This window comes from Erythrolamprus reginae, chromosome 1 (genome assembly GCF_031021105.1).
Source record: "Erythrolamprus reginae isolate rEryReg1 chromosome 1, rEryReg1.hap1, whole genome shotgun sequence".
NCBI classification, from domain to species: Eukaryota; Metazoa; Chordata; class Lepidosauria; order Squamata; family Dipsadidae; genus Erythrolamprus; species Erythrolamprus reginae.
In genome coordinates, this window is record NC_091950.1 from 187,525,082 (window position 1) to 187,547,264 (window position 22,183).

The following is a 22,183-nucleotide window of genomic DNA, read 5'->3' on the forward strand; positions in this document are numbered from 1 at the left end:
ATGGCCCCCTGAAATTTCTGAATATGAGACTGACAGAATTAATACAAATCTTTCTGTGGGTGATACAAGCCAACCACAGCTCACAAATGGTAATAGCCATCTTCGGGAGACAAACCAACAAAAGAAAAATGAAAATGTTGACTTGCGTTCAGACATTCATCCCTCTCCCATTCCTGTGCCTAGGGAAGATGAATCTACTAATATTATTACAGCAAAGACATGCAATGGAGTTGTACAAAGAAGAACAGATGTGGCTGGTGATTCAGAAAAGGAAAAAGCAAGTGAAAGGAGTGCAAAGGAATATGATAAGGTGGTCGTGCAAATTGCTAACAAGGGGAAAGATGGTGAAAATAAGGAAGCTAATGTCACCGAAGTTATACCAGTTACAAACACTGATGATGATCATGATGCTGAATGGCAGAGTAATCAAAACAGCACTCTGAACAATAATAACAACAATAACAATGATAAAAATGGTTTTCACACTCCTTTTCCTGCATCACAAACTCTGTAGTAAGGCAACATCCTTGGAGGAGGATCCATTTACAGAAGTGGGTCAGGAAAAGTGTCCTCCTGCCTTCAAATCCACATTTGAAAGACTAGACAGATGTGATGTAAATTCAAAGGTGCTCTGCCTAGCTGACTCTGAAGTAGGCTATTCCACAGAGATTCTCAATCTCACAGATGTTGAAGAAAGCATCAAAGGAGAGAATTTCATTACCTCAGATAGTCTAGCAGAAAAATAAGGGTGTCCATTGTGAAAAACAATGCATTAACAACAAAGTCACTTTATTAAAGGAAGTGAATGTTGAAGAATTTCCTTTTGAAGGCAAATTACCAGGCGGTAAGAAATCAATGAAATATGTCAAAACATTAGGTGTTATTTCATGTGATCTAGCAGCGACAGAGTTTTTAACCGGGAAATGACAGAATTAGTCTCTTTGGCTCTACAGCATCAACCAAAAATGCTTATAGTCCATGTTCTGAAGACTTCATGGATTACCACACTGCAATTTGTCAAGATGAAGGAAAGTAAACCTTGCAGAAAGATGAAAGCAGATATTTAGATTTGATGAGCTGAAACAACGGAGTAGTTTTGTCATCTCAAAAAGAACAAATCAGGATCGACCACCCAAGCAAATGTGAGCAGATTAGGAAAAACGGTCAAATTGAAGATCATTAATTTGTGCACTTGAACTGATCAAAGCAAATCTGTAATTTTCTTTGAAGAATTGATTAAAAACTTATGTACCTCTAATTTGTGGAATATATATATATTTAAACATCCAGTTACCTATCAGAATTTTGAAAGAAATGATTATCTACATTTGTACCAGAAAACACGGGCGAACTTAATTTGCTTAAAATGCATTAGAATCCATGTATATCTAGACTTGTTTCATATGTTTGGAAGTTACATACCTGTACTTTTATTTTTCTTTATACTTATTAAGGATTACTTCATATGCAAGTCATCATTGAGGAAGTAAAATGTAAAATAACTTTTTCAGATGACATAATGTAAATGAAATCTGTATTTACATTTCCATTGATATACAGAAGTCATCACTTAGAATTGCAACTTATCTACTCTTTGAAAACAAGCTGTAAGATTCTCTTACTACTGCACTATTTCAGTGTTATGCTTTAACCACTGTAATGACTTTAGAGATTATGCACCTGGTGTGCTCTAAGAATAAGAGAAATATTTCTAAAATTATTTTTTCACCGATTGTTTTACTGTAACGAAGTTGTTGTTCTATGATATAATAAGTATATTTGGAGTTTTATAGCTTTTAAGCATTGCACCCTTTTCTCCCAAGAAATATTGAAATACAAGTACTCGATTGAACTCAGTGATCAAAAAGCACTATAGTTCCCTCATCATTTGTAAGTTATACTCTTTATTTTATTTTTTTTCCTAGAAGTTTTCAGGCTACGTAACATGCACATTTTGTTTCTTAAAAACCAATAGGAAAGAGTAGAATCCAACCAAAATTGAACCATGCATTACTGAATACAACCAGAAATAAGAGTGCATTGGTTTACACATTAACAGTTCAATTCTCTTCATGTCTACTGAGAATAATGCCATTAAGTTTAATGGACTTTGTTCCCAGAAATATAGGATATTAACTCTCTTTTGCTTTAATGAAAGAAAATGAAGCTGATTATCGTCCCCTGAATGCAGTAGGAAATAAACTCACTTAAATTTCACTGGACTTTGTTCAGCAATAAAGTCAAAAAGCAGAATGGAGAATGGAGAACAACATGGAAAATATTAACAGAAATGGTGAGCCGAGGAACTAATGTTAATTTACCAAATTATTCCAACTTATCTGGAAAGCAAACCAAGCTCAGTTTTAGAATCTGTGTGTACTTAGTCACATTAGCATTGTTGACGCTTGTCCTCATGTACTGAATAAAATGGTTTTTCTAGGTTAGCGAGCTTGCATGAGAATACTACGTTAAGCAATTGACAAAACTGAATAAAAAGCACTTTACAAAATGCTGTTTCTGAATTTATTTTTAAACCCATTGCACTTGAAAATGGCTTACTGTATAGCAAATTATTTGAAGCCTTTTAAAGTACAAGAATTACTTGGCAGTAAGTATTTCAGAAATTAATACTTACCATACAGCGAAATCTGATTTTCAAAATTATTGTTACATTATTTTGGTTCAAAAATTAAACTGTTCAACATCTTGTGTGCAATATTGCCAACCAGAAGTCATAAGGACGCTCAAGGACAAATGATGTTCAAGAATGGTACTCTAGTACTGAAATACTCTTCTTTTCCTACAATATTGTGTCCTTCAACAGAAGTTGTTCCCCATGTCAAACACTCTCTGCTAGAGAAACCTACATACTACACCTGATATCCAGTCCACTGATGCTCAGCTACTAATGGTCTTTGTTATTTCATAATTCATTTCATAGATGCTAATTCTTTTTTATATATTTCCAATTTACTTTGTTCCATGAAGATTGGAAAATAAACATTTGCCTGTTCACTTATCCAATTGAAAGAGGTCTCCTCCGACTTCAGAGGCATCAGGTGACAGCAGGAAAATCTACACAGTAAACAGCAACCTATTTAGGGCTATAATGCTCATGATATAAAAGAATGAACAAGCACATGGGGGGGTTTTGCGCACAAATTTAAACCTTGAGTAATCGGAATCATAAATTAGACAGCTCTTTTTAAATGGGATCAGATGAGATTTGAGAGAATTATTTTATATAATGATGGAGTCATAACATTAATTGATTATATGCAGTCAAATTGGTGCTGACTCTTATTGACCACATTCAAAAATATCCATGATGATTTATCACTAATCTGATGTTCTAATGATGTACTCATAGCTACTAGACATAAACAATCCACCTTATGACTGGTCTGCAACCAATGCAGACTGCGGAGTGTTGGTGTAACCTGGGCATATTTGGGAAAGCCCATGATTGCTCTCGCAGCTGCATTCTGCACGACCTGAAGTTTCCGAACACTTTTCAAAGGTAGCCCCATGTAGAGAGCATTACAGTAGTCAAGCCTGGAGGTGATAATGGCATGAGTGACTGTGAGCAGTGACTCCCGGTCCAAATAGGGCCACAACTGGTGCACCAGGCAAACCTGGGCAAACGCCTCCCTCGCCACAGCCGAAAGATGTTTCTCTAATGTGAGCTGTGGGTCAAGGAGGACGCCCATGTTGAGGACCCTCTCTGAGGGGGTCAGTACTTCCCCCACCAGGGTGATGGATGGACGGATGGAATTGTCCTTGGGAGGCAAAACCCACAGCCACTCCGTCTTATCAGGGTTGAGTTTTACAGCCCTCTCTAAGCAATTTACAGAATCAGCATCTTGCCCCCAACAATCTGGGTCCTCATTTTACCCAACTCGGAAGGATGGAAGGCTGAGTCAACCTTGAGCCGGTGGTGAGATTTGAACTGCTGAACTACAGCTAGCAGATAGCTGAAGTAGCCTGCAGTGCTGTACTGTAACCACTGCGCCACCCCGTCTCTTCCAATAAAATTGGAAACAGCCATTTCAACCCCCTGCTCAGTATAAGGATCCAAATTAAGGTGTCCCTGAGAGACAGCAATGGCATTTAGAGTTATATACCGTTTCACAGTGCTTTACAACCCTCTCTAAAGTGGTTTACAAAGAGTAAGCATATTATCCCCAACAATCAGTAGAAGTAGCTTGCAGTTCTGCACTCTAACCACTGCACCACCAAGGCTCTCTAGAGATGACCAACTATTTGAAGACATTCAAAGACTATCAACTCTGGGCAATTGTTTCCATTGTAAAAACATTATGGCTTTTCTTTAAATCTGTTATTTAATCAGATTCTGAGTTTAGTAAGTCAAATCCATCACTCTATATCCTGCTCTTTGGAATAATGAGGAATAGTTTTTTTTAAAAAAAACTTTCCATTATATAACATCTATTCTGCACTTCAGTTGAAGAGTGCTATCATATTTATCCTCTCTGTATTCTCAAGGCTAAACATCTCCTTGAATCTCAGCTCATAGGACTTAGTTTCAAAAACCTCTGTCCACATCCTCATTGTTTTTTCTTTTAACTTGTTCTGGTTGGATTCATTCTTAACATGTGGCATCCTTAATACAGCACTTGACCAGTGCAAAATAAAATAGAAGTATTACTTCAGTGATGTGATTATTATAAATTTCTTGATTCAGTATAAAAGTGCTTTTTTATAGGCACAGTACGCTGTATAGACTGTTTACCAATGCATGTATCTCTCTTCCTATATCCATGTATTTTATTTTTATCAGTAAAGTATGTTACAATTTGCTATTAAATTTCATTTTGTTATTTTCAACCTGTTACTCTAGAAAGATGGTTTTTAATTTTATTTCTATTGTCTAAAGTTTCAGCTGTCCCACCCTTGTTTCACCCTGAACGATTATATTTTAAAAAATCTTATTTGTTTATTTTTACTTGATTTCTATAGCTGACTATCTCAACTTATACCACATCATCTACTAAATATTGTAAAGTAAAGGACCCAGGATTATACTAAGAATTATCTCAAGCCATCTTCTTCTCCCTTGATTATCAAGTCAGTCATAAATTTAAACAACAGGCCACCCAGCCACGTTTAACTAACTGGCAGATTAGAATGTTGTGGGATACTTTGAAAAATATTTATATTTGACTTCTTTTTATTGTAAATTGTATTTTTATTTTGTTGTAAGCCACCCTCAGTCCTTTGGGATTGGGTGGCATAGAAGTCGAATTAAATAGATAGACAGACAGACAGACAAAGAAACAAAAAAATAAACAATAAACAATAAAATATTTTGTTGAAAGAAAAATATATTTACAACATTCCCACGACTTACTAACTTAAAATGCCAGAGAGAAAAGGGGATATAAAGGATTAATCTGTCAAAACATATTCTTGATAAATCCCTGATAATTTCTTGTAATTACTGCACTGTTTTCAGGATGTTTACAGATACAGTAGTCCCTCACTATACTGCGCTTCACCTACTGCACCTTCACTTCATCGCGGGTTTCTGAGGAAGTCGATCGGCAGATTTAAACAGCCCGCCGAACTCGATCGGCAGGGTTTTTTAAAATATATATATATCTAAAATTGTAATTTAAATACTGTATTTAAAATAAATACTGTGTGGGAAGGGTTTATAAACACTTAAAACAATGAAAACTTACCAAACAATTACAATATAAATACTTAAATAAGTACTATCAGTCGATAAATTCCCCATCACGGATTTCACCTATCGCGGCCAGGTCTGGAACGTAACACCAGCGATAGGTGAGGGACTACTGTAAATCTCTTTATGATTTGTTCTAGAATCTTCCCTGACACATCCAGTAAAACTGGCTGTTGTGTCCCCCGTTTCCTCTTTCTAGAAAATTGAGTTAATATTTGTCCTCCTGTAATCATAGATCACTTCATTAGTCCCCTGAAATGTTTTTTTAACACTTAAACATTCAACCCACCATCAGTTAATTATATAAAAATAAGGTAAATAGACTTTCTCTGACCATGTTTCTATCAATGTCTAATTCAGCTCCTGCTCTTTCATTCTGCTTTTCACAATGTTCTAGTAGAATTTCTTGGTGGAACCAGAGGTGGGTTTCTACCTGTTCTAACCTGTTCTTTAGAACTGTTAGTAATTCAGCGATGACATCGTGGTTCTGTCAGTGTTGCGGTGAGCTCCGCCATCTTGGATCTTGCTTCTGCACATGTGCAGAAGCTATTTTTTGATTGCTATAGGCAGTCATGGGCACGCAAAAAAGAAATTGAGATACCCCATGGTATGATTGTGTTGTATGGTTTTAAGGATGGGTTTTAGATGTTTTAATGTTAGATTTGTTACACTGTTTTTATTTTGTTGTGAGCCGCTCCAAGTCCACGGAGAGAGGCGGCATACAAATCTAATAAATTATTATATCAATATAACACAGCAAACGAGATCACTATGCTGGATTTCGTATTTTATCACCAGTCGGGCGCTTCCCAAGCACCTAGAACTGCGTGATGTAACGGTGAATTATGTGTGCCGATCCCAGTAAAGCGGCCTTTTGCAATTGATAGATGGAGATTTTGTCAATTCCGATGGTTTTCAAATGTCCACTGAGATCCTTTGGCACTGCGCCCAGCGTGCCAAGTACCACTGGGACTACTTTCACTGGCTTATACCTGAGTCGTTGCAGCTCGATTTTTAGATCTTCATATTTCACTAATTTCTCTAGCTGCTTTTCCTCAATTCTGCTGTCTCCTGGGATTGCGATATAGCAGAATTATTATTATTATTATTATTATTATTATTATTATTATTATTATTATTATTAAATTGAGTTGCCCTGCCTTTTCTTTCTTATCTGTTAGCATTTTGAGCCTTTACCAATCTGATAATATATTTATTTTTTTCCTCACTATTTTTGTTTTGAACAGAAATAAAAAAGAAACCTTTTTGTTAGCTTTCTCTGCCAACTTCAGTTAATTCCAAACTCTAGCTTTTCCAACATAATCTGTATAGTTCTGTAGTATTCTTACCTATGCTACCTCAAGGATCTATTCTTTTTCTAGTTCTTACATATGTCCTTTCTTATTTCAAAGGCAAAATTCAAAGTGGGAGGAGACTGCAAATGAGGTTGCATATTGTGGAATACATTTGATTACATTAGGATGTGGATATGAAATCTGATTCTCCTATCATCCCTAAATATTACTCATTTGGTTAGGGTTGTTGGGAGTTATGTGTCCGAAAAGCCTTCTATTCTCCACTGTTGGGCTAAGATGTAAAATAGGTGTTGGCCAGAATGATAATAAAGAAAGTTCTCTGCAATAGCAATGCAAATGAACACCACAGAAGTAGCCCGATTTGTAGGACAAGATAAAACTGGAGAGGCTTCCAAATCATTCATAAAATATTGCAAATGTGATATGTCTTGGAAATAGGATTTGAATTGTTCGGGGCTTGTAACAATTCATTTTTGATGTTCTTGAAAATTGTTCAGATAACATGTCCGCATATAGCCTATTTGCAAGGAAATACAGATGGGTCGTATTTTCTAAGAACAGTCATAGGAAGTTGCATTTCATCTAAAGTAACAAATCTGTTTCTGAATACAGTATATACAAGAAGTCTCTTTCTCTTTGTTTCTGTTTAAAGGAATAAATTGTGCGCGTACTGGACTTTCTTCACACTGCATTTTTCTATTAACCTCTTCTTTCTTTGGAAATTGTTAACAAGGGGTTCTCTAAATAGGTACACAATATTCCATCCTAAATTTAAATCCTGCATAAATGGCTAGTATTTCATTCAGATTTAGCTACATAGAAACATAGAAACATAGAAGATTGACGGCAGAAAAAGACCTCATGGTCCATCTACTCTGCCCATATACTATTTCTTGTATTTTATCTTACAATGGATATATGTTTATCCCAGGCATGTTTAAATTACTGTGGATTTACCAACCATGTCTGCTAGAAGTTTGTTCCAAGCATCTACTACTCTTTCAGTAAAATAATATTTTCTCACGTTACTTCTAATCTTTCCCCCAACTAACCTCAGATTGTGCCTCTTGTTCTTGTGTTCACTTTCCTATTAAAAACACTTCTCTCCTGAACCTTATTTAACCCTTTAACATATTTAAATGTTTTGATCATGTCCCCCCTTTCCCTTCTGTCTTCCAGACTATACTGATTGAGTTCATTAAGTCTTTCCTGATAAGTTTTATGCTTAAGACCTTCCACCATTTTTGTAGTCCGTCTTTGGACCCGTTCAATTTTATCAATATCTTTTTGTAGATGAGGTCTCCAGAACTGAACACAGTATTCCAAATATGGTCTCACCAGTACTCTATACAGCAGGATCACAATATCCCTCTTCCTGCTTGTTATACCTCTAGCTATGCAGCCAAACATTCTACTTGCTTTCCCTACCATCTGACTGCACTGTTCACCCATTTTGAGACTGCTAAAAATAACTACCCCTAAATCCTTCTCTTCTGAAGTTTTTGCTAGCACAGAACTGTCAATACAATACCCAGATTGAGGATTCCTTTTGCCCAAGTGCATTATTTTACATTTGAAAACATTAAACTGCAGTTTCCATTGCTTTGACCACTTATCTAGTAAAGCTAAATCATTTGCCATATTACAGACGCTTCCAGGAATATCAACCCTATTGCACATTTTAGAGTCATTGGCAAATAGGCAAACCTTCCCTACCAAACCTTCCCCTATGTCACTCACAAAGATATTAAAAAGAATAGGACCCAGAACAGACCCTTGTGGCACACTGCTTGTAACCTGTCTCTGCTCAGTATACTCGCCATTAACAACAACCCTCTGATATCTACACTTCAGCCAACTGCAAATCCACTGAACTATCCAGGGATTAAGTCTAATCTTCACTAACGTATCTATCAGCTCTTTATGTGGAACCATATCAAAGGCGTTGCTGAAGTCCAGATAGGCAATATCCACGGCACCACCTTCATCCAACACCTTTGTGATATAGTCAAAGAAATCAATGAGATTAGTCTGACATGATTTTCCCTCAGTAAAGCCATGCTTGTTTGGGTCCAATAAGTTATTGGTTTTTAGGTGCTGATTTATCCTCTTTTTGAGTAGAGTCTCCATCATTTTAACTATAACTGATGTCAAGCTAATAATATGTCAATAAGAATGATATATCTATAAATCAAATCGTTGTGTTCTAAATATCTTGTAATCTTTTTCTGCGTCTGCTAGTGATGGCCTCGAGTGTGGCAGGATTGATGTAAGACCCAGCAGAAAGTGACGTAAAAATAATCCAGCCAAAATCCAGTTCTTTATTTGCTTACCTCCAATAGACAGAATCTTGCCAGAGCAAAGTTTTACTACTATCACTCCAATAGATATTTTCTGGGAAATTCTAGGGCAGTGATGGCAAACCATTTTTCCCCTCAGGTGCTGAATTCATTATAGTCATAGACCAGAGAGCAGAACAAATAAAAATACTCAATAACTAGCCCAGGGGATGGGGGAGGGTGTTCTTACCCTCCCCCAGCTCCAGGGAAATCTTTTGAGCCTGGGGAGGCAAAACACAAGCCTGCTGGGCCCACCAAAAGCTGGGAAACAGGCCATTTCTGGTCTCTAAAGGGCCTCTGGGGAATGTAGGAAGCTGTTTTCACTCTCCCCAAGTATTGAATTATGTGCGATAGTGTGCGTCCACAGTCTTTTGACACCTAAGGAAAAAAAAGTTCGCCATCACTGCTCTAGGCTCTCTGATAGCTTAGGGATAGGCTATTTATAAGATGAAGAAATCTCTGTCTGGTCAGTTGGTAGATTCCCAGTGATTATTCAAGTTTTGAGATCCAGTGGGACAATTACAAATTAGCTTCTTATTGTTTTGTGCAATGAGGTGAAATGAGGTGAGATGCAGAATTAATATGTCTGTATTCCTGAAGTTATTCGCTACTAGTGACTTTCTACAGGAACACCATAGGGAGAAGGTGCATATTATTCAAATATGCAAAATATGTATTATTTGGCTACAGCAACCATTAAATATGATGACTGTGGATTATGAGAGTCGATTCAGGAGACCTATTAGGCGTCAGCATGAAGAAAACTAGTCTACTTAGTACAATCACTCGGCCTACTAGTCTGATTCTTCGATAAACTGTGCGAAAAAGTACATTTCTAAAAAATTGCTTTTTCTCCATTTGAAGGCACTTAGCCCTGAACACATAATTTCTAAAGCATTGGATGTTTCTTCATATAGCAGTTCAGCTATATTAATAATTTAAATTGATAAATAATAAATAATCCTTATCACCAATATGATTGATTATGATTGTTTTTATTTCCCTCATTTTTATAGCAGGGAAGAGTTGCCTCTTTTACCTCAGAATTATTGTATATAGCATTATTCTATCTTGCAGCATAATGATTGGCAAGAACTGTGACTTTCAAACATAAAATCTGAGGCACACCTGATTACAAGTCCAAAGAATTCATAGAAAAGCTTTTTCCGTATATATATGTTTTCCTGTTACACAATAATCTAAAATTTTAAGCGGTACTGTAAATCTCTCCTGAAGGACATAAAAATGAGGTAGCTCATCCATACCCCAAATGAAACACATGGATCACTTGCCTAAATCCCCATCAATTTCAGTGAAGACGAGTGACTGAAAGAAAATGAATGCTAAAATAAAATAGAAACAGCAACAGCTATGCAGAATTGTTAGCATAAAAAGTTGCGGCCTAAGAGATTGGGGAAGGAAGAATCATTTGTCCTATAATGACCTTGGAAATATTCAATAGCAGACTGAGAGAGAAAAAAGATTGTCACTTCTCTTTTTTACAAAGTTTTGGATAAAGTGAGAATCGGATACAATTGAGGATATGCTAAAACAACTCCTGAGTAGATGTGGAAATCAGATTAAAGCAGTATAATGAAAATTATGGAGGAATCTGTAAGGTCTCCTGGATCTGCTGGGATTTCAAAAATTCTGGAAGTAACATGTGGAAAACACCCAATTTGGATTAGGTGACTGGGATAGGTTTTCAAATATGCCCCTGAATTTTGACATCACAGTAAGTCATTATGTATTTAATGAAGTTTGGCTAAATCATCGTTAGCTGGGTTCACTCGGGTTCCAAAGACGGGCTACAAGAATGGTGGAAGGTCTTAAGCATAAAACGTATCAGGAAAGACTTAATAAACTCAATCTGTATAGTCTGGAGGACAAAAGGAAAAGGGGGGACATGATCGAAACATTTAAATATGTTAAAGGGTTAAATAAGGTTCAGGAGGGAAGTGTTTTTAATAGGAAAGTGAACACAAGAACAAGGGGGCACAATCTGAAGTTAGTTGGGGGAAAGATCAAAAGCAACGTGAGAAAATATTATTTCACTGAAAGAGTAGTAGATCCTTGGAACAAACTTCCAGCAGACGTGGTTAGTAAATCCACAGTAACTGAATTTAAACATGCCTGCAATAAACATATATCCATTGTAAGATAAAATACAGGAAATAGTATAAGGGCAGACTAGATGGACCATGAGGTCTTTTTCTGCCGTCAGTCTTCTATGTTTCTATGTTTCTATGTTTCACTCAACATGCTAAGCCATGGATTACAAACATCATGATTCATTTCACATCATTTGCTAAACCAAAGCAAAACATTATCAGTTAGTGGAAACATATCATGTGAGCAATGGTGGGCCTGAGCCCAAACAGTGGGGAACGTGGTTCCGGTGGCGGCCATGTAGAGCGTAGCCTAGCTTCGGTGGCGATGCCAGGTGTGCACATGCCACCGGCGCTTCCCTGGACCTATGCCTGCTCTGCCCCACTGCGAGCGCTGCCTTTCCCTGCTGTTCGCCCCAAGAGCGAGAGGCGAGCAAGGCAAACGGTGGCAAGCGGTCGGTGGGGAGGCAAACAGCGGGAGGCAGCGGTGAGCAGGCACTTACTTGATTGCCAATTCTGGGGGGGTGTTTGCATCTGCGCATGTGCAGACATGAAAAAACCAAGAAATCGTGCGCGTGTGAGCACGCGTGCATGCACACACAAGGGGGGAAAGCCGGGGTGCGCTCCAGGCCCGTTCCAGTAGGGCCGGGAATGGTAGCCTGCTCCTGCATGTGAGTGAGTTGGGACGGATTGAGCTTACCTGCTGTTACTGGTGCGCTGTATGAGCAGCATGAGAAGACCCGTGCACACGTGCTATGCACGCTTGGATGCACACATCTCCAATGCGATTTTGCTTCCGCACATGCACAGAAAGCAAAAACGTGTCAAAATCTGGCAAGGGGCCATGCAGGTGTGTGAGATTTTGGTGATTTTTTTTGCTTCCGCACATGCACAGAAGCAAAAAGTTGCCAAAGTCTCTGTCATGCATCGTGAGAGTTTGCTTTTGCGCATGTTCAGGAAGCAAAAAATACCAAAATTTTTAAGGAAAGATGGCAGCTCCCAAAGGACTGGCGCCAAAGCAATTGCATGCAAATTGTGCCTACCACACCAGTAGCAACTCATCATAATTAATCCCTACATCAGTCTAGGAATCCTCCAAGAAATTTCACACATTTCTTTGAGATCACTGTGGGTGTGGCTTGGTGGGCATAGGATGTTGCAAAATCCAAATTCTCAAAATTTCCGCTACCTGTTCTCCAGAACCTGCAGCATTTCAACCCCTGCAAACACCTACTATAACAATTATCCCTCTGAATTCCAGAACTGTCTGTGAACCAAGACATTCAGTTGCAATCTGATAAATAAACAAACAAACAAACAAACAAACTACCACTTTACACTTTTGCCAAAGAACTGTGACTAAAAGTGACATTAAATGTTTCATTGTTTGCTCTGGCTTGAAAGAAAGCATTTCTCTCCAGAAGAAAAATCAGTTTAATAGAAAGGAGGTAATAATCTAAAACTTTTGTGTGGAAATACCATTACAGGGTCGTTTTATTAAGGTCTTTGTCAGAGCCACATTTAATTCAGTATGAACCTCTGCAACAGAAGAAGTCGCCTGCAACACATATAGTATACTTGTGATCAGTTAAAACGTAAACCAGCATTTCTTCCACAGAAATACCTTTGCCATTTGTTAAATCAGATGAGCCAATGACAAAGTAGTACTTAGACAGCCATCTTAATAGATGTTCTCTAGCGCTATATTGCTACATCTAGGGCTATATTATATGGGTTTTGCAGAGCCAGAGAGAAAATATTCAAAACCAATGCATTACCAAGTTCCTTCAACAAACCCAGACTTTGAACTCTGGAACCTGGGCAGCAAATATCTAGATGTGATATAAAATACTGCAGTTAGACCTTTCTGTATCTCTTTACTGCCATCTAGTGGTCAGGTGGATATTTTTCATGCCAAATATGACATGCCTAGCCAGTCTATTGATTTGATTATCCACTGGCTGCCATTTTGAAACCTTCACAAAAATTATTTTATCATTGCTTTGACAACCATAAAGACTTAGAAGGAAACCTGTAGATCATCAAGCCCAAACCTCATACAATGCAGGAATCCAGTACTACAGCACCCCAAACAGATTATTGTTCTGCCTGTTTAAACAAGTCCAGCCAGGAGAATCCACTATGGCACTCTATTTTACAATTTAACAGTTCCTACTATTAGTACATGTTTACTGATGCCTATATAAAAATTACAACTTTTTCTAACTTCTAAAACAATTTTGAACAATCCTGCCCCACCTTCTTAATGACAGATATTTGAAGAGAGCCATCCTCACTAGCCATCCTCTCTAATTTGTCAATGTAGTTCCTAAAATGCACTCCTTTGTTTTTAACCAGTTATTCCCTACAGGTTAGGCACAGCTCTAGGACAGCCAATCTTCTTCACTCTCTTTTAGCCTTCTGAACAAATACATGAATGGCCATCCTTGGTAAGGAACATTATTGAACAATATTCAGGGTACACCATCCAGATGTGCCAATTTGAAAATGCTCCTGTGAAACAGGACTAAAAAGAATTGTAAAAGTGGAAGGCCAGCACCTACTGAAATTGAGACAGTAGTGCACTTGCTTCTGAAATTTTCATTCTACCACTTTGGGAGAATATAGAACATTAGAATACAGAATAAGGGAGGGGAAGGGACCTTGGGGGTCTTCTAGTCCAACCCTGCTTAGACAAGAAACCTACATCACTTCAGACAAATGGTTATCTAACATCATCTTTTAAAAATTCCAGTGTTGGAGCATTAACAACTTCTGGAGGCAAGTTTATTTTATTTTATGTATTTATTTTATTATTTAGATTTGTATGCCGCCCCTCTCCGCAGACTCGGGGCGGCTCACAGCAGGATACAACAATTCATGACAAATCTAAATATTATTTAAAATATTTTTTTAAAAAACATTTACTAAACAAACATACACACAAACATACCATGCATCAATTATTCCATTGGTTGATTGTTCTATCAGGAAATTTGTCCTTAGTTCTAAATTGCTTCTCTCCTTGTTTAGTTTCTACCCATTGCTTCTTGCCCTACCCAAATAGTTTGACTCCCTCATCTTTGTGGCAGTCTCTGAGATTTTGGAACACAGCTATCATGTCACCCCTAGTCCTTCTTTTCATCAAACTAAACCATACAAGTTATGCATGGTATGTTTGTGTGTATGTTTGGTTTTATAATAGGGGTTTTTAGTTGTTTTTATTATTGGATTGTACATGTGTTTATTATTGTTGTTAGCTGCCCCGAGTCTGCGGAGAGGGGCGGCATACAAATCCAATAAATTATTATTAATTATTATTATTAGACATACCCAGTTCTAGCAGCTGTTCTTTATATGTTTTAGCTTCTCTGCACTCCTTCTAGAGTCTCAACCAGAAGTGGGTTCCTACTGGTTCAGACTGGTTCGATAGAATCGTTAGTAACTTGCTCTAGGCCTGTGGAACTGGCAGCAAACAAGGCCTGCCATGCCCCCGAGCTGTAGGCGCCTCTATCTTGCTTTTATGCTTCTGTACATGTGCAAAAGTTGTGTTTTTAGTACTGTGCATGCATGCACAACTTGCACATTGCATGGCACATTTCTGAGTGAACCGTCAGTAGCACAATCCAAAACCCACCCTTGGTCTCAACATGTTTTTTACATCATGGCAACCGAATGTGGTCTTACCAAGGCATTATAAACTGGTATTAACACTTCACGTGATCTGGATTCTATCCCTCAGTTATTGCAGCCTAGAACTGTGTTGGCTTTTTAACCTTCCCTCTAATTACAAACAATTTAGACTGCTGCCATATGGCAATCATGCACCACTTACTAAACAATTAAGATTTTTTAAAAATCCAAGAACCGTAGTCAAATGTGCCATTGTAAGTCAATTAGACATTTCATGACCCGATTGCTTTCCCAGGTTATCTAGTGCAGACATGAGTAGGCTTTTATCGGATGCCTAGCCAATATAATTGAGTAATCTGTATTTAACTTATGTGCATTTGGTCAATGATCACATAGTTCAGTTAAACTCCCACAGCCTTCGGAGAAATGAAACTGTCATCAAGACCATTGAAATTTTTGGGAACTTTGCAGTCTTGACCAAATTGATTTTGCAACAGTTGTCTAGATAGTCAAGGTCTCCCAAGATTACAATAACTCTCCATCTGCAGCTGGGGTGGGTTCCACTTATCTTTGCCTCTGGCTCTCATCTCAATGTTTTGCACACATACGTGCACATCGGTGGAGGGCTGCCCATCACTGGGGCTACCGGTGCCTTCTCGCTGACTGGCGCAAGCGCATCCAGTGGGTGTGTGAATCAGCATGAGATTCAGCTTCTGCGCATGGGCAGGAAGCAAAATCTCATGTGAGGGTGCTCATGTGCATGAGATTTTTGTGCAGAAGCAAAAAACAGGCTGAAAATCAGCAAACTCTCACACGCACAAGCATCCTTGCGTCAGATTTCGCTTCCTGCACATGTGCAGAAGCTGAATCCCATGTGGGCCCACAAATGCATGTGTTAGGGATGCGGAGATGCGGGCACATCTCCATTTTTCCAAGGGGGACTGTGTTCTGGACTGTCCATGCAGCAGCCCACTGGTGGTGCACATCCGTTCATGTGCGTGTTCTGTCGTGCAATTTTGCTTCTGCACATGCTCAGTAGCCAGAATAGGCCCAAAACGCATCTGTGTTTCGGGCGAAAGAATAAAGGTTCGTTTAAACCTGGGGGCTTGCAGGAGGGCCCTTTTACAAGCAGCATTAGAGGAAACAATGTCCAAACAGTACCAAAAAAAGTCAAAATTTTTTTAAAAAAGATGGCAGTGTCCATGGACTAGCACGGACTGAACTGCATCCATGATGCTTTTATTTATTAGTTAGTTAGTTAGTTGGTTGGTTAGTTAGTTAGTTAGTTAGTTAGTTAGTTAGTTAGTTAGTTAGTTAGTTAGTTCGTTCGTTCGTTCGTTCGTTCGTTCGTTCGTTCGTTCGTTCGTTTGTTTATTTATTTATTTATTTATATTTGACTTCTATGCTGCCCAATCCCGAAAAACTCAGAGCAGCATACAACGATATAAAAATACCAATACAGTGGTACCTCTACTTAAGAACTTAATTCGTTCTGTGACCAGGTTCCTAAGTAGAAAAGATTGTAAGTAGAAGCAATTTTTCCCATAGGAATCAATGTAAAAGCAAATGATGCGTGCAAACCCATTAAGAAGGAAATAAAAGCTCGGAATTTGGGTGGGAGGAGGAGGAGGAAGAAGAGGAGGAGGACAGTTGCTGCCGAAGGAAGAAGGTGAGGGGAATCAAAAAAAAAATCCAAAACTTTAAGGCTTAAAAAAAAAGAGGGACTCTGAGGCAGTGAGGCTGCCTCCCATACACTGCGCCAGAGAGAGAAACCCAGGGGTAATGTCAGGAAACTGGATGGGCCTTCGTGCTGCTCTCAAATTTCCTAGGAAATTTTTCCGGGTTCGGGTTCTTAAGTCGAAAATGGTTCTTAAGAAGAGGCAAAAAAATCTTGAACTTCCGGTTCTTATCTAGAAAAGTTCTTAAGTAGAGGCGTCCTTAAGTAGAGGTACCACTGTACAGTAAAAAATAACTCAAATATGGAAAAATCAAAAACTATCATCCCAGTTTAAAAATCCATAACTCAATCAATTTAGGCAACCCACATACATAGCATTCAATATAATTTGGCCATGACAGATGTCAGTTCATGGCCCCCAGGCCTGCCGGTAAAGCCAGGTCTTCGTAGCCTTTCGGAAGGCCAGTAGGGTGGGAGCACTACGGACATCTCGGGGGAATTGTTCCATAGAGTCAGGGCAGCCACAGCCCTCCTCTGCGGTCCAACAAACCTGCATTGCTTAGCTGACAGAATCTGGAGGAGGCCAACCCTGTGTGATCTTATTGGTCTCTGGGAGGTATGCAGCAGGCCCCATAGATAGTCTGGCCCTAAGCTATGTAGGGCTTTACAGTGGAACCCCGACATAAGAGCTGCTCTACTTAAGAGCAACTCGAGATAAGAGCTGGGAGGGGAGAGATATTTTTGTTCTACTTACAAGCCCAAATTCGAGATACAAGCGCCAAGGAGCTGTCTCCTGAAGCCAAACGCTAACTTCCGCGTTCGGCTTCAGGAGACAGCTGCGAAGCGGCGCGCATGTTTTAAAAGGTTGCAGCCGGCCTGGGGGGCTCGGGGGGGGTGCTTGCAGCTTTCTTTCTTGCTCTTTTTCTTTCTCTCTTTTACCTTCCCTTCCTCTATTTCTTCTTTTCTTTCTCCTTCCCACCTTCTTCCCTCCCTCCCTCCCTTCACTCATTCCTCTCTTACTCTCCCCTTTCATAAGTTTCCTTGCTTCCTTCCTCTGTTCCTGTCCCTTCCCCCTTTCTTTCTTTCTTTCTTTCTTTCTTTCTTTCTTGCTCTTTTTCTTTCTCTCTTTTACCTTCCCTTCCTCTATTTCTTCTTTTCTTTCTCCTTCCCACCTTCTTCCCTCCCTCCCTCCCTTCACTCATTCCTCTCTTACTCTCCCCTTTCATAAGTTTCCTTGCTTCCTTCCTCTGTTCCTGTCCCTTCCCTCTTTCCTTCCTTCCTTCCCACCCTCCGTCCATTCATTCACCCATTCCTCTCTTGATCGCTTAAAGCCGGTCCCTGGTGCAAAAAGGGTTGGGGACCTCTGTCCTACAGGATTGGGTGGCAGAGAAGTTGAACATATGTAAATTTAAAAGTTTAAGAAAGTTTACAAGTTAAGTGAAAGAAACTTCATTATTCATTTATATGTACATGTACATTTCTTCATTAAAAACATGTCTTTCTGCATAATTTAGACTAACTTTGTGAGTTTTTTGAGGGCTGGAACCAATTAAAATTATTTACATTAATTCCTATGGGGAAAAGTCGTTCGAGATAAGAGCTGCTCGACTTAAGAGCCCAGGTCCGGAACGAATTAAACTCGTATCTCGAGGTACCACTGTATAGGTAATAACCAACACCTTGAATTGTGACTGGAGACTAATTTGTAGCCAGTTCAGCTCATAGAGCGTAGGTGTTATATGGATGTACTGAGGTACACCAATAATAATAATAATAATAATAATAATAATAATAATAATAATAATAGTAGTAATTTATTAGATTTGTATGCCACCCCTCTCCAAAGACTCGGGGCAACTCACAACAATAACAAAAACAATATAATAGTAATACAAATCTAATATTTTAAAATATATATATAAAACCCCAACAATTAAAACCATACAACACATGCATACCATACATAAAATATAAAAGCCTGGGGAAGGATGTCTCAGTTTCCTCATGCCTAGCGATAAAGGTGGGTCTTGAGTAATTTGCAAAAGACAAGGAAGGTGGGGGCCGTTCTAATCTCCAGGGGGAGTTGATTCCAGAGGGCCGGGGCCGCCACAGAGAAGGCTCTTCCCCTAGGCCCCACCAAATGACATTGTTTGGTCGACAGGACCCGGAGAAGGCCAACTCTGTGGGACCTAATCGGCCACTGAGATTTGTGAGGTAGAAGGCGGTTCTGGAGGTATTCTGGTCCAATGCCATGTAGGGCTTTAAAGGTCATTACCAACACTTTGAATTGTGACTGGAAACTGATCGGCAGCCAGTGCAGGCTCACGGGGCTGCATTCTGGACTACTTGCAGTCTTCAGTGGTAGCCCCATGTAAAGTGCATTGCAGGTCACTAGCAGTTGGGGCAATCTGGTCCAAACCGGGAGGAACCTGATCTGTAGTCTGGTCCAAGAGATCATTATCCAGGTCTTCTGCCTGACTTGGAGATCTTTAACATAGTCTGCAAAAATATCTTTACTGTTTCTGAAACTTTGTATTTTTGCTGAAAAGCTCTTGTCTACCATCCAGGTTTTTGATCTCAGTACATGCATACAATTTCCCCAACACATTTATTTCCTCCCTTTTCCTTCTGAATAATTGATACCCTCCCATCTTTTTCATTCCATGCCTACATTTTGTTTCAGTATATTTTAGTAATGCCCACTAAATCAAATTCATTTTCCTATATTAAGATTTCTAATCCATCCTCTTTTGCTGTTTTCTATGGACTTATAGAGAGAGGGATAATTAGCCCCATCCCTTCCTTTATGTCTGTCCTCATTATTGGGTGCCTCTACATCCTGCATAGCCCTCCCTGTCCAATTTCCAGGATAGAAAGAATAGTGAAATCCTTCCCTTTTTAAAATAGAAAGAGCTGACTCTACCAGGACATATTTTATAACAGAGAAAGAGTGTTGTGAAAAGTTAATGTAAAGTGACATTTCCTTGTCTCTACCCTGGATTCAGGTAAGGTTGAGAAATGGAATCTATTTTTGCTGATGACTTTCACTGAGGCTACTTTCCAACAAAATGTTTAATGGAAAGTGTAATGGGTGAATTTAGGTATAGGTCGGGGTGGGTTGTGGATCATTTTGCTGCCGGTTTGCTCAGAGTTGCATTGGGGGTGCTCACGTGCTTTGGTCGATGACATCATCGCCACTTTACTAACAGTTCTAAAGAACCAATGGAGCTCACCTAATGGTACGGGCCTATATCTGCACATCTGAATCAATCCACATCCAATGTTATAAACCGGTAGTTCTCACAAATGCAACTCCTTTCCTCTCCACTTCTTATTTTCCATTCTTTCTTCCCACTTTTACCTCCATTTCCCTCCCACAGCTCACTTGTAATCATAACAATTGGGGAAGGTTCACAAACACTGTTATGCCCCATTGAAAATGGTACCTCTACCTAAGAACGCCTCTACTTAAAAACTTTTCTAGATAAGAACCAGGTGTTCAAGATTTTTTGCCTCTTCTTTAGAACCATTTTCTACTTAAGAACCCAAGCCCGGAAAAATTTCCCAGGAAATTTGATAGTGGCACGAAGGCCTGGGGAGTTTCCTGCCATTCCCCCTTTAATCCTGACCATCTTGGGCTTTTCTAAACTGCCAGAGGAGCTTTTCAGTGGCGCTTAAGGAGGCTTTGGCAGTCCAGAGTGAACAAAGTATTTTCCTTTCCCTGGGCGCTTGGAGAGGGAATAAACCTCTGCCAGTGCCCAGAGAAAAGAAACGCTCCCTTCACTCTGGGCAGCGACTGTCCTCCTCCTCTTCTTCCTCCTTCTCCTTTTCCCACCCAAATTCCAAACTTTTATTTCTTTCCTAATGGGTTTGCACACATTATTTAGTTTTACATTGATTCCTATGGGAAAAATTGCTTCTACTTACAAACTTTTCTACTTAAGAACCTGATCACGGAACAAATTAAGTTGTTAAGTAGAGGTACCACTGTATAGGACAGTGATGGCAAACCATTTTTGACCTAGGTGCCAAAAGGGCGCATGCACATAATAGTGCACATGCGCATGTCCATACCCATAATGTAATGCCCTCCACCTGTGTGCATGTGTGTAACCCCCACATTCCCCCCCTTGCAGACACACAACCCCTTACACTGCCTACTGAAGCCTGGGGACTGAAAATCAGCCAAATGGGCCAACTAGAAGTTCAAAAATGAACTTCCAGTTGGCCCATTTTTTGCCATCCCCAGGCTGGAAATCAACTGACCAGCACACACATGCGCACTGCAACTGTCAAAGGGGAACGCCTCGCATGCCTTCAGATATGGCTCCGCATGCCACCTGCGGCACTCATGCCATAGGTTCGCCATCACAAGTATAGAATATAGAATGATATAGAATGCAGACAAGGAGATTTTCAGTGCATTTGTTGAGATCTAGCTATCCTCTATCTGTCCTCTATCTATTCTCTATCTATCAACCAACTATCATCTATCTGTCGTTTATCATCTATCTACCTATTTATCATTAATCTATCTGTCATCTATCTATCTATCTATCTATCTATCTATCTATCTATCTATCTATCTATCTATCTATCTATCTATCTATCATCTCTTTATAGCTAGTTATATCTCTCTATTTCCCTATCTCCCTATCTCTCAATCTAATCTAATCTAATCTAATTATATTAGTAGAACTTGTTAATCATGATGGATTTCCATGGGTCTTTTTTACCTGTATCTTTCTCTAGTTCCAGCTCAGTACTGCAGTAATTACTTATAGCTCATTTTTAATAACCACATTGATGATTGCGGTATGCCACATGCTAGTTTATTTGTATTCAGTTTGAGTTCAGATAATTGGAATCCAAGCTTCAATTGTGACATAGAAAATAATTATAATTACTTGTGCAAAATTCGGAATTTTGAATGACTTAAGCTACAAACTGTGGTATATTAGCTTTTTTTTAATGACCCCAAATGAGTGAGTATTAACTTTTGATTAGTAAACCGATGTTGAAGAAGACAAGTATATTAAAGATTTAAAGGCAGTGGTACTAATCATGAAAATCAATTTGAACATGATAGAGTTGCTTAAGAGGCAAAAATGAACTGAAAACTCTTGAATCAATTCATAGGACTAACATATGAACTACTTTCATGAGATATACAACTTGGACATGATGAAGTTGAACTTTCAGGGTAAAATTATTTCTGGTGAGGAGGGGGAATTAATAGGCACAAAGATGACAGATAACAAGAGGGAAAAATATGGTAGAAATTCTTGATCAGTTGGTGATCACTTTCAGGGTTAGGGAATTTGTTTTAAGTAACTGTCAGGTTGAAGCCATCGTCTGGAGTTTTCATTTTCTTTTAAACTCCCTCTTCCTTTTGTTTT